General features: G+C 39.3%; 1 protein-coding gene across 2 annotated transcripts in view; it reads right to left on the reverse strand.

The window, feature by feature from the left end:
- The window catches only part of CAMKMT (calmodulin-lysine N-methyltransferase), a 413666-nt gene that overhangs the window by 26685 nt on the left and 374359 nt on the right, over positions 1 to 12622 (reverse strand). The gene's annotated exons all lie outside the window — the stretch shown is intronic.

Below are 12622 nucleotides of genomic sequence, written 5' to 3' on the forward strand. Positions count from 1 at the left end.
TGCTTATCTTGGTGGGTTCTTTATTTCTTCTATATCTTCTCTGGGTGAAAAGTCGTATGTTTGAATATAAAAATAAGTCCCAAAGTTCTTTTCATATACATTAATATATATCCATGCTAGCGACTTTCTTAAGGTAGAAAAGATTAAACACATCACCACAAAAATACCTATACAGACTGAACATCGGTTGTTTATTCACTCATTCGACTCATCCTTAGTGAGTACCTACTATGTGTCAGGCCCTGTGATGTGCCACAGGCCATGCTTCACAGAGGCAGCTTGGCCTACATAAAGCCATAATTCTGACGCCATGCCCTATGTGTTATGTAAGCATATAGACTCAGAACTCCAGGGAGGGCTTTCCAGAACAAGTGGATGACTTCTCTGTTCACAGGTCCAGTGAAACATGGAGGAGCTTTATAAATTAACTGTAGCGTTGTTGTACTTTCCCAGGCCCGTTGGAGAGCCAAGAAATGGAGGAAACCAGGAAACCCCTAAGAGATTAATGCTGCTTTGTCTTTGGATTGATTCCTCAAATACTCCATGCACCTGGGGAGAGTGGGAAACAACCAACACCAACTTTTCTGGAAACGCCAAGGCTTCCAGTGCAGCTGGGACTCAGGCTCAGTGGGAGAGCAGGCCTGTTCAGCCCTCATCAGAGACCTAAGAGTCTTAGAGAGTTTCCACATGAGCAAGATGGTTTAAAATATAGATCTATGCTAGACCTTTTCAGATCATAAAAGTAACATCTCCACTGCACAGATTTTGGGAAAAAAAGAAAAGGATTAAAACTACTCATCATTTTATCATTCATGAACCATTATTTAGAAGAGGCTTCTAATACATGTGTAACGACTAAAGCACAAGAACAGAAAGTGCAGGAAATCCTGTGGTGATATTGGATATTGGATTCCTGAGGTGCTTCAGCCTCTCGGTTCAACAAAGACCAACCGGAAAGACGGGTCTAGACAGCAATGGGTTGTGGGTTAGCACAGCAGATGTAACAAGTCATGATTTTAAAAGAAATGGAAATGCTCATCTTAGCCACATGGACCACAGCACATTCCCAAAAGGCATTTTTCCCCAGTTTTTATGAGGCTTACGGCTATGCTGTCCCCATAACGGTAAGCAGGTGACAAAGAGGGAGGGGTGTATGGACAGAGTCTAGCTTTGGCATGACAGACATACCTAAGTTCAAATATTGGTTCCTTCCCTTACTAGCTATGTGAACTTGGGCAATTATTTCACCTCTCTGAGTCTGTTGTCTCATCTGTAAAATGGAGATAGCAACGGCCACCTTCGTGAACAATCTAAGGGCGCCATTCACACTGTATTCTGAGTTCTGTTGTTTACATGGCAAACAATGAGAATAGTGCCCCCCAGAGTGGTGGAATCAGGTGGCTTCTATCTCGGAAGGCTAGAGATGACGGTGACTTCAATATTCGAGAAACTAGTCCTTCCAACTCCTCTCCTCCGATGGTCTTGCCCTCCACCCTCCTCAGACACTCACATGACAGTCATGCACACTAGAGCAGTGCTTCAGCTGTGGGGCAGGACCAGATTTTTTGTTGTTGTTTATAGCCCATCTGTTGTAGACCGTTACTTTTGTAAAATACAACAGCAAATGAATAGACAAATGAGATTTAAAAAGCAAAGACATTCTGAATACAAGTCCACTTATCATAGGCTTGGAGGTCACAGTAGTGTTTCTAAACACTTCCTTCCATTTCTGAGCTCACCTCATTGCAGCTCAGTAACGTACAGTTCACACACTGGCACCAGTCCACGGCCTCTTCATTAAGCAGCCCGGCTCTCAGTCCTCATCTTTACCAATAACTGCAACCCTGACCCACTCTCTGACAGCCCCTCTATCTTTCACAGCTCACCCCTTATAGAAGGGACTCTCATTCGAACCATTCTTCCATCCTACTGGCCTACAATCTGCTCATTCTCTCAGCACGTCACTGCTCCTCTTCCCTAACATTTGTCTTCCCTCCTTGCCCATTGTAGGTCCCATAGCCAACCATCTTAACTATTCCCTCGCACACACCCTTCGCTCCTTCGTCCCTTTCTCATGTCCTCATATTTGTTAAATCCAGCTCTCCGCCTGCTCCAAGACCTGAATGTGGCTGGAGAAAGCACACAAGCATCCTGACTGGCTTTGCTTAAAACGCATGACCATGAACCACAAGTGGATTCTTGATGTCTGGCAGTTATTCTTTCATTTCCCTTGTCCATTTACTCTTCTGGTCTCCTAGCTCATTATTTTGTACCACCTTCACTCTTTTCAAAATTCTAACACTTCCTCCCTCAGCCTTACTTTCAACCAATGACCTTGCTTCCTACTTTACTGTCAAAACTGCAGTAATAAGATGAGAACTTCCACAAATTCCCACCACCACACTTACACTCCTAACAGCATCTGTACCTACATACTCTGTTTCCTGCCTATTATCATGGACGAATTAGTCATACTCCTATCTAAAGTCAGTACCTTACACGTACTGTCAGTACACAGTACTTTAAAGTCCTCTTATACACAGGAGCCATCCCCTTTTGTCTGTTCTATGGCACAGCTCTAGCAATTCTTCCTTCTCTAGCCTATATTATCAGTTCTTTCCTCTCTACTGGATTATTTCCATCAGTATTCAAACATTCAAGCAGCTATTTTTCCTTCTTAAAATATCCTCTCTTTGCTCTATCCTCCCTTCTGGTTATTGCTCCATTTCCTCATTCCTCCTCTGCAGCAAAACTCCATGAAAAAGTTGTTTAAAATCTATTTTCAAATTCTCTCCTCCCAATCAGGCTTTTGTCCCCACTGTTCCACCAAAAATGCTCTTGTCAAACTTTCCAAAGGTCTCCACATTGCTAAATTCAGCTCAGTTTTTAGTCTTCATCTTATCTGACCTACCAGCCTGCACCTCTCCCATGAGCTCCAGATTCATATGTCCAACTTTTTATTTTAATATTTCCACTTGGATGTCTAATAGACGTCTCAAACTTAATATCTCTAATATTGAATTCCTCATCATCTTTCCCCAAATTCATATCATTAACTGTTTTTCTCATCTTGTTAATTCTATCTTTCCAGTTGCTCAGGCCAAAAACCTTGCCTATATCCTTGACTCCTAATTTTTTTTACACCCCACATTGAATATGCCAGGAAATGCAGTTAGTTCTACTTTTGAAATATGTCAAAATCCATCTTTTCTCTATCTCCAATGCTCCCACCCTGGTCTAAAATACCATCATCTCTCATCTGAATTATTGTATAGTCTCCTAATTGGTCTCCCTGCTATAACCCTACAATTTCTGCTCAAGGGAGTAGCCAGAGTGATCCTTCTAAAATGGACATCAAATCGTGAGCCTTCTTTATTTACTACCTTGTAATGGCTCCTCTCTTCACTCAGAGTAAAAGCCAAAAAGTCTTTACAATGACCTATAAGACCCTGTGCAATCCAGTTACCATTCTGACCTCATCTCCCATTCCTCTCCCCCTTGCTCTCGCAACACTGATGATCTCCTTATGATTTCTTGAATACACCAGTCATACACTTCTGCTTTAGGGCCTTTAAATTGGCTGCTTCCTCTGTGTGAATGCTCTTCTTCCAGATACCCCTATGGCTTGTTCCCTTACCTCCTTCAAGTTTGCTTGAGTATTTTACCTTCTCAGAGCTGCCTACCCTGACCATTCTACTTAAAACTGCAATCATTCCTTTCCACTCCAGTACTCCTGAACCCCCTTAACCTGCTCTTTATTTTTCTATAGCAATTATTACCATTTAATATGCTATATAAATAAATTATTAATTTTTAAAATTCTCTTTCTCCAGTAGAAGCACACTAGGGACAGAGATTTCTAAAATCTGTTTTGTACCATGATGTATTTCCACTACCTAGAACAGTCCCTGTCACATAATAGCTGCTCAATAAATATGTCATTTGAATGAATTGTGTATGGATATACCTAGCAGAGAGCCTGGCACACAGAAAGCACTAAAGAAACAGAGGTCCCTACATTAAGTTGTTCTCTGAATAGAATGTGTAGATTAGGTAGATATGAAGGCCAAAGATGTTTAATAAGATGTTAGAAAAAAAAAATAATAAAATAAAATAAAAGATTTCCTTTTTTTAAACATCTTTATTAGAGTATAATTGCTTTACAATGGTGTGTTAGTTTCTGCTGTATAGCAAAGTGAATCAGCTATACGTATACATATATCCCTATATCCTCTCCCTCTTGTGTCTCCCTCCCACCCTCCCTCTCCCACCCCTCTAGGTGAACACAAAACACCGAGCTGGTCTCCCTGTGCTATGTGGCTGCTTCCCACTAGCTATCTGTTTTACATTTGGTAGTGTATATATGTCCATGCCACTCTCTCACTTCGTCCCAGCTTACCCTTCCCCCTCCCCACATCCTCAAGTCCATTCTCTAGTAGGTCTGTGTCTTTATTCCCATCTTACCCCTAGGTTCTTCATGACCTTTTTTTTTTTTTTTCTTAGATTCCATATATATGTGTTAGCATACGGTATTTGTTTTTCTCTTTCTGACTTACTTCACTGTGTATGACAGACTCTGGGTCCATCCACCTCACTACAAATAACTCAATTTCGTTTCTTTTTATGGCTGAGCAATATTCCATTCTATATATGTGCCACATCTTCTTTATCCATTCATCTGTCAATGGACACTTAGGTTGCTTCCATGTCCTGGCTATTGTAAATAAAGCTGCAATGAACATTGCAGTACATGCATCTTCTTGAATTATGGTTTTCTCAGGGTATATGCTCAGTAGTGGGATTGCTGTGTTGTATGGTAGTTCTATATTTAGTTTTTTAAGGAACCTCCATACTCTTCTCCATAGTGGCTATATCAGTTTACATCCCCACCAACAGTGCAAGAGGGTTCCCTTTTCTCCACACCCTCTCCAGCATTTATTGTTTGTAGATTTTTTGATGATGGCTATTCTGACTGGTGTGAGGTGATACCTCATCATAGTTTTGATTTGCATTTCTCTAATAATTAGAGATGTTGAGAATCCTTTCATGTGTTTGTTGGCAATCTATATCTTCTTTGGAGAACTGTCTCTGTAGGTCTTCCACCCATTTTTTGATTGGGTTGGGTTTTTTTTTGATATTGAACTGCATGAGTTGCTTGTATATTTTGGAGATTAATCCTTTGTCAGTTGCTTTGTTTGTAAATACTTTCTCCCATTCTGAGGGTTGTCTTTTCGTATTGTTTACGGTTCCCTTTTCTGTGCAAAAGCTTTTAAGTTTCATTAGGTCCCATTTGTTTATTTTTGTTTTTATTTCCATTTCTCTAGGAGGTGGGTCAAAAAGGATCTTGCTGTGATTTACGTCATAGAGTGTTCTGCCTATGTTTCCCTCTAAGAGTTTTATAGTGTTTGGCATTACATTTAGGTCTTTAATCCATTTTGAGTTTATTTTTGTGTATGGTGTTAGGGAGTGTTCTAATTTCATTCTTCTACATGTAGCTGTCCAGTTTTCCAAGCACCACTTATTGAAGAGGCTGTCTTTTCTCCATTGTATATTCTTGCCTCCTTTATCAAAGATAAGGTGACCATATGTGCATGGCTTTATCTCTGGGCTTTCTATCCTGTTCCATTGATCTATATTTCTGTTTTTCTGCAAGTACCATACTGTCTTGATTACTGTAGTTTTGTAGTATAGTCTGAAATCATGGAGCCTGATTCCTCCAGCTCCGGTTTCTTTCTCAAGATTGCTTTGGCTATTAGGGGTGTTTTGTGTTTCCGTATAAATTGTGAAATTTTTGGTTCTAGTTCTGTGAAAAATGCCATTGGTAGTTTGATAGGGATTGCACTGAATGTGTTGATTGCTTTGGGTAGTATAGTCATTGTCACAATGTTGCTTCTTCCAATCCAAGAACATGGTATATCTCTCCATCTGTTTGTATCATCTTTAACTTCTTTCATCGGTGTCTTATAGTTTTCTGCATACAGGTCTTTTGTCTCCTTAGGTAGGTTTATTCCTAGGTATTTTATTCTTTTTGTTGCAATGGTAAATGGGAGAGTTTCCTTAATTTCTCTTTCAGGTTTTTCATCATTAGTGTATAGGAATGCAAGAAATTTCTGTGCATTAATTTTGTATCCTGCTACCTTACCAAATTCATTGATTAGCTCTAGTAGTTTTCTGGTAGCCTCTTTAGGATTCTCTATGTATAGTATCATGTCATCTGCAAACAGTGACAGTTTTACTTCTTCTTTTCCGACTTGGATTCCTTTTATTTCTTTTTCTTCTCTGATTGCTGTGGCTAAAACTTCCAAAACTATGTTGAATAATAGTGGTGAGAGTGGGCAACCTTGTCTTGTTCCTGATCTTAGTGGAAATGGTTTCAGTTTTTCACCATTGAGAAGGATGTTGGCTGTGGGTTTGTCATATATGGCCTTTATTGTGTTGAGGTAAGTTCCCTCTATGCCTACTTTCTGGAGAGTTTTTATCATAAACGGGTGTTGAATTTTGTCAAAAGCTTTTTCTGCATCTATTGAGATGATCATATGGTTTTTCTCCTTCAGTTTGTTAATATTGTTTATCACATTGATTGATTTGCGTATATTGAAGAATCCTTGCATTCCTGGGATAAACCCCACTTGATCATGGTGTATGATCCTTTAATGTGCTGTTGGATTCTGTTTGCTAGTATTTTGTTGAGGATTTTTGCATCTATGTTCATCAGTGATATTGGTCTGTAATTTTCTTTTTTTGTGACATCTTTGTCTGGTTTTGGTATCAGGGTGATGGTGGCCTCGTAGAATGGGTTTGGGCGTGTTCCTCCCTCTGCTATATTTTGGAAGAGTTTGAGAAGGATAGGTATTAGCTCTTCTCTAAATGTCTGATAGAATTCGCCTGTGAAGCCGTCTCGTCCTGGGCTTTTTTTTGCTGGAAGATTTTTAATCACAGTTTCGATTTCAGTGCATGTGATTGGTCTGTTTATATTTTCTATTTCTTCCTGGTTCAGTCTCGGAAGGTTGTGCTTTTCTAAGAATTTGTCCATTTCTTCCAGGTTGTCCATTTTATTGGCATATAGTTACTTGTAGTAATCTCTCATGATCCTTTGTATTTCTACAGTGCCAGTTGTTACTTCTCCTTTTTCATTTCTAATTCTATTGATTTGAGTCTTCTCCCTTTCTTTCGTGATGAGTCTGGCTAATGGTTAATCAATTTTGTTTATCTTCTCAAAGAACCAGCTTTTAGTTTTATTGATTTTGCTATCGTTTCCTTCATTTCTTTTTCATTTATTTCTGATCTGATCTTTATGCTTTCTTTCCTTCTGCTAACTTTGGGTTTTTTTGTTCTTTCTCTAATTGCTTTAGGTGTAAGGTTAGGTTTATTTGAGATTTTTCTTGTTTCTTGAGGTAGGATCGTATTGCTATAAACTTCCCTCTTAGAACTGCTTTTGTTGCATCCCATAGGTTTTGGGTCATCATGTTTTCATTGTCATTTGTTTCAGGTATTTTTTTTATCTCCTCTTTGATTTCTTCATTGATCTCTTGGTTATTTAATAGTGTATTGTTTAGCCTCCATGTGTTTGTATTTTTTACAGCTTTTTTCCTGTAATTGATATCTAGTCTCATAGCATTGTGGTCGGAAAAGACACTTGATACAATTTCAATTTTCTTAAATTTACCAAGCGTTGATTTGTGACCCAAGATATGATCTATCCTGGAGAATGTTCCATGAGCACTTGAGAAGAAAGTGTATTCTTTTGTTTTTGGATGGAATGTCCTATAAATATCAATTAAGTCCATCTTGTTTAATGTATCATTTAAACCTTGTGTTTCCTTATTTATTTTCATTTTGGATGATCTGTCCATTGGTGAAAGTGGGGTATTAAAGTCCTCTACTATTATTGTGTTACTGTCGATTTCCCCTTTTAAGAGGTTAGCATTTCCCTTATGTATTGCAGTGCTCCTCTTTTGGGTGCATAAATACTTACAATTGTTATATTTTCTTCTTGGATTGATCCCTTGATCATTATGTAGTGTCCTTCTTTGTCTCTTGTAATAGTCTTTATTTTAAATGCTATTTTGTCTGATATGAGAATTGCTACTCCAGCTTTCTTTTGATTTCCATTTGCATGAGATATCTTTTTCCATCCCCTTACTTTCAGTCTGTATGTGTCCCTAGGTCTGAAGTGGGTCTCTTGTAGACAGCATATATATGGGTCTTGTTTTTGTATCCATTCAGCCAGTCTATGTCTTTTGGTTGGAGCATTTAATCCATTTACATTTAAGGTAATTATTGATATGTTCCTATTACTATTTTCTTAATTGTTTTGGGTTTATTATTGTAGGTCTTTTCCTTCTCTTGTGTTTCCTGCCTAGAGAAGTCCCTTTAGCATTTGTTGTAAAGCTGGTTTGGTGGTGCTGAATTCTCATAGCTTTTGCTTGACTGTAAAGGTTTTAATTTCTCCATCAAATCTGAATGGGATCCTTGCTGGGTAGAGTAATCTTGGTTGTAGGTTCTTCCCTTTCATCACTTTACTTATTTACTTCTTTATTTTTTATTAATTTATTTTACTTATTTATTTTTGGCTGCATTGGGTCTTCGTTGCTGTGCATGGGCTTTCTCTAGTTGAGGAGATCGGGGGCTACTCTTCTTTGCGGTTTGCGGGCTTCTCATTGCGGTGGCTCCTCTTGTTGTGGAGCACGGGTTCTAGTCGTGTGGGCTTCAGTAGTTGCTAGTCTTGTGGGCTTCAGTAGTTGTGGCTCATGGGCTCTAGAGCGCAGACTCAGTAGTTGCAGTGCACGGGCTTAGTTGCTCCGAGCATGTGGGATCTTCCCGGACCAGGGCTTTAACCTGTGTCCCCTGCATTGGCAGGCGGATTCTTAACCACTGTGCCACCAGGGAAGCCCCTCTTTCATCACTTTAAATATGTCCTGACACTCCCTTCTGGCTTGCAGAGTTTCTGCTGAAAGATCAGCTGTTAACCTTATGGGGATTCCCTTCTATGTTATGTGTTGCTTTTCCCTCGCTGCTTTTAATATTTTTTCTTTGTATTTTATTTTTGATAGTTTGATTAATATGTGTCTTCGTGTGTTTCTCCTTGGATTCATCCTGAATGGGACTCTCTGCACTTCCTGGAATTGATTGACTATTTCCTTTCCCGCATTAGGGAAGTTTTCAACTATAATCTCTTCAAATATTTTCTCAGTCCCTTTCTTTTTCTCTTCTTCTTCTGGGACCCCTATAATTCGAATGTTGGGGTGTTTAATGTTGTCCCAGAGGTCTCTGAGACTGTCCTCAATTCTTTTCATTCTTTTTTCTTTATTCTGCTCTGCGGTAGTTACTTCCACTATTTTATCTTCCAGTTCACTTATTCTTTCTTCTGCCTCAGTTATTCTGCTATTGATTCCTTCTAGAGAATTTTTAATTTCATTTATTGTGTTGTTCATCATTGTTTGTTTGCTCTTTAGTTCTTCTAGGTCCTTGTTAAACGTTTCTTGTATTTTCTCCCTTCTATTTCCAAGATTTTGGATCATCTTTACTATCATTACTCTGAATTCTTTTTCAGGTAGACTGCCTATTTCCTCTTCATTGGTTTGGTCTGGTGGGTTTTTACCTTGCTCCTTCATTTGCTGTGTATTTCTCTGTCTTCCCATTTTGCTTAACTTACTGTGTTTGGGGTCTCCTTTTCACAGCCTGCAGGTTCGTAGTTCCCGTTGTTTTTGGTGTCTGCCCCCAGTGGGTAAGGTTGGTTCAGTGGCTTGTGTAGGCTTCCTGGTGGAGGGGACTGGTGCATGTGTTCTGTTGGGTGGTGCTGGATCTTGTCTTTCTGGTGGGCAGGACCGCGTCTGGTGGTGTGTTTTGGGGTGTCTGTGAACTTATTATGATTTTAGGGAGCCTCTCTGCTAATGGGTGGGGTTGTGCTCCTGTCTTACTAGTTATTTGGCATGGGGTGTCTGGCACTGAAGCTTGCTGATCGTTGAGTGGAGCTGGACCTTAGAGTTGAGACAGAGATCTCTGGGAGAGCTTTCGCTGATTGATATTATGTGGTTCTGGGAGGTCTCTGGTGGCCCAGTGTCCTGAACTTGGCTCTCTCACCTCAGAGGCTCAGGTCTGACACCCATCCAGAGCACCAAGACCCTGACAGCCACAGGGAGGTTCCAAATTCAAAGTCCTCATCACCTTCCTAAACCCTCTCCAAGCAATTCTGGAGCTAAGAGACTGTGCCCCGGCATCATGCAACGCGCATGCACACAGGCCGAAAAGATTTCTTTGATATGACACAAGATGCATGATCCATAAAAGGACACATTGGTAAACTGGACTTCATTAAAATTAAAAATTTCTGCACTTTAAAAGATGCTGGGAGGAGAATGCAAAGACAAGCCACAGGCTGGGAGAAAATATCATATATCTTTGCAAATCATATATCTGATAGAGAGCTTATATCCAGAACATATAAAGAACTCTGAGTATGTTAAGAATAAGAAAATAAGAGACCCAATTTTTTAAAAAATGGGTAAGGCATTTGCATAGATTCATCACCAAAGAAGATATGAAAGTGGCAAATAAGCATGTGAAAAGGTATCCAACATCATTAGTCATTACGGAAATTCAAATTAAAACCCCATTGAGATACCTCTATACACCTGTTAGAAAGGCTATAATTTAAAAGACTGACCACATTGAGAGTTGAGGAGAATGTGGAGAAATGGAACTCTCCGATACCACTGAGGGGAATATAAAATATAACCACTTTCGAAAGCAGTTTGGCAGCTTCCTTTAAAAGTTAAATATATGCCTCTATATGATCTAGCTGTTCCACTCCTAGGTATTTACCCTAGAGAAGTTAAAGTATATACCCATGCAAAGCACATATCCATCTACAGAAATGTTCATAACAGCTTTACTTGTAACAGCCCGAAACTGGCAACAACCCAAAGTTCATCAATGGGTGAAAGGATAAAAAAATTGAGGTTTAGCCATATAATGGGAGACTACTCAGGAATAAAAAGGAAAGAACTATTGATACATGCAATAACATAGGTGATGTTAAAATAATTTTACTGACTGAAGGAACACTGGAAAAAAAAAGCACATACTGAATGATTTCATTTATTTAAAACTCTAGAAAATATAAACTAATACAGAGTAAGGGAAAGCAAATCAGTGGTTTCCTAGAAAGGGAGGAAACTTCAAGGGTCGGAAAGGAGGGACTACCCTGGGTCAAGAGGACACTTTGGGGCAGGGGGTGATATACATGTTTAGCATTTCAATTATGGTGATGGTTTCTAGGGTGTATACAAATTTCAAAACATAAAATTATACATACAGTTTATTGGATACCAATTTCACCATAACCAAAAATTAAAAAGAAAATGCTTTCTGAAAGACAGCAGGGTATATACATACATATAACTAGGTCCCTTGCCCCATATGAGCTTTACAATCTAAGGCATAACATTCATATATAAAGACATGTAAAGGATGGTTTGACCAAACACCCAAATCATGTCAAAGTCTTACTTGTAATTATATTGACACTAAAGTAAAATGTATGTGTCTCCATTTTATTTCATCATAATGTCAAAATCTTATTTCTGTTCGAAATGCATTACAAAGCAAAGTACTATTCTACAGATAGAAATATAAAACCAATAATCATTGTAGGACTCCTCATGCTTTAAATATCTTAATAGCGATAGGCATGTCAAACCTGGTAAGTTTAACAGGTATAGTACAGTAGAAAGAATACTAGGCTTTGCAGCTAGAAAGCTCTGAGTTCAAATATCAGCTCCACCACTTACAAGCCAGTGAAGCTGAGAGATGCCCTCAAATATAAAAAAGAGACAGTAATGGTTGCACTGCACAACGATAATGAACTGAATAAGACAGGGCATATAAAAGTGTATTACAGATGCTCAATAAATATTAGTTTCCCTTCCCTTACTCTTGCACTAACTTAACGTCTTTTCATTCTGGCTTTGAGGTTGGAGTTTCAACCTGAAACGCAAAGCCAAGTCTATTTCTGATAGGACTCCTACCTTGTGATTTAAAATTCACACTGAAAAAAATTTCTCAGCAGATGACCTTACTGAGAGCCTGGGATTATCTGATATCATCTTTTTCTTCTTCTGCATCTTTTCTCTTCTAAGTAGGGTCACTCGTCCTGTCAGAGAGAACCACCTCCCAACCTATGGGCAGGATAAAACCACTCCTTCCTCTTTCCTCTAAGTCAGTGATTTTCAAACTTGAGCATGCATCAGAATCCTCGGAAAGTTTGTTAAAACACAGATTGCTGGGTTTTAATCCCAGAGTTTCTGATTCAGTATGTCTGGAGTGAGACAAACTGAGATGCCTGTGAATCTGCATTTCTAACAAATTTCCGAGTGATGCTGATGTTACTGGTCTGGAGGCCCTACTTTGAGAAGCACTGCTCTAGGTCCTTGCTCCATCAAATACTGGCCCCCATCATACGTATTTCTTCTTCCTCAGCTGTATTGGCATGCCTGCCAACATGCCCAACTCCTCCTGCAACTCTGCTTCCCTCTAGTCCACATCCTATTTCTCTCTTTCCCTTTGCCATCAACATCTCGCAGGAATAGCCTACTCTCGTTGCTTCACCTGTCTTGGCAGT

The sequence above is a fragment of the Balaenoptera ricei genome, chromosome 13, assembly GCF_028023285.1.
Source record: "Balaenoptera ricei isolate mBalRic1 chromosome 13, mBalRic1.hap2, whole genome shotgun sequence".
NCBI classification, from domain to species: domain Eukaryota; kingdom Metazoa; phylum Chordata; class Mammalia; order Artiodactyla; family Balaenopteridae; genus Balaenoptera; species Balaenoptera ricei.